The sequence below is a fragment of the Schistocerca cancellata genome, chromosome 6 (assembly GCF_023864275.1).
Source record: "Schistocerca cancellata isolate TAMUIC-IGC-003103 chromosome 6, iqSchCanc2.1, whole genome shotgun sequence".
Lineage (NCBI taxonomy): Eukaryota > Metazoa > Arthropoda > Insecta > Orthoptera > Acrididae > Schistocerca > Schistocerca cancellata.
Window position 1 is genome coordinate 382,112,252 of NC_064631.1, and position 1,149 is coordinate 382,113,400.

The window sequence follows — 1,149 nt, forward strand, 5'->3', positions numbered from 1 at the left end:
TTAAAATTTGTGCACAATCGTCTCAAACGTCACCAACATTTTACTAACAGAATGCCCATCTAACAACGAAGAATGCATAAAAATATTGTCTATGGATGAATGCGGCCGAGCGGTTCTAGGCGCTTCAGTCCGGAACCGCTCTGCTGCTGCGGTCGCAAGTTCGAAACCTGCCTCGAGCATGATGTGTGTGATGTCCTTAGGTTAGTTAGGTTTAAGTAGTTCTAAGTATAGGGGACTGATGACCTCAGATATTTAGTCCGATAGTGCTTAGAGCCATTTGAATCATTTTTGTCTATGGACGTACCCTGCGAAGCAGGAGAGCTTCTGTAAAGTTTGGAAGGTAGGAGACGAGGTACTGGCAGAAGTAAAGCTGTGAGTACCGGGCGTGAGTCGTGCTTCGATAGCTCAGTTGGTAGAGCACTTGCCCGCGAAAGGCAAAGGTCCCGAGTTCGAGTCTCGGTCGGGCACACAGTTTTAATCTGCGAGGAAGTTTCATATCAGCGCACATTCCGCTGCAGAGTGAAAATCTCATTCTGGAATTAAAAATTTAGTTTCACTAAATTCAACTGCCTCTGCACAACATTCAAATACCTGTTCAGTGTAATGCCGTGATACGTCTAAGGACTCCAATGGAATACTCTTTCTTCCGTACATGGCCACTCGCCGACTCCGCAAAGAATTCCTTGAAAAAACAGCGAGAGAATCTGTTTTCAGGTAATGGAAGTCTCTGAATTGTAAAAATTATTGAGGCGGTGCTCCGATACACCAGTAATGTCAGAGTCATTATCTACAAGCAGTTCACTAAATGGCTCTGAACTCTATGGGACTTAACTTCTAAGGTCATCAATCCCCTAGAACTTAGAACTAGTTAAACCTAACTAACCTAAGCACATCACACTCATCCATGCCCGAGGCAGGATTCGAACCTGCGACCGTAGCGGTTGCGCGGTTCCAACTGTAGCGCCTAGAAGCGCTCGGCCACCCCGGCCGGCGCAGTTCACTAGTTTTTATCTCTGTTACGTCTGATATTTTGATGAAATATGCTACTTCCTTCACTAATTGGACACCTGACGGCCTCTGAACGTGATTCCTTTATTAGGGGGACTTCCTTTAAGCAGAGTTACCTGACTTTAAACTAAACAAAAGATG

General features: G+C 45.3%; 1 non-coding gene across 1 annotated transcript; it reads left to right on the plus strand.

The window, feature by feature from the left end:
- The first annotated feature begins 393 nt into the window (after nt 1–393).
- Nucleotides 394–468, plus strand: Trnas-cga (transfer RNA serine (anticodon CGA)). The gene has a single exon. It is a non-coding gene; the product is annotated as a tRNA-Ser (tRNA).
- The last annotated feature ends 681 nt before the right edge of the window (nt 469–1,149 follow it).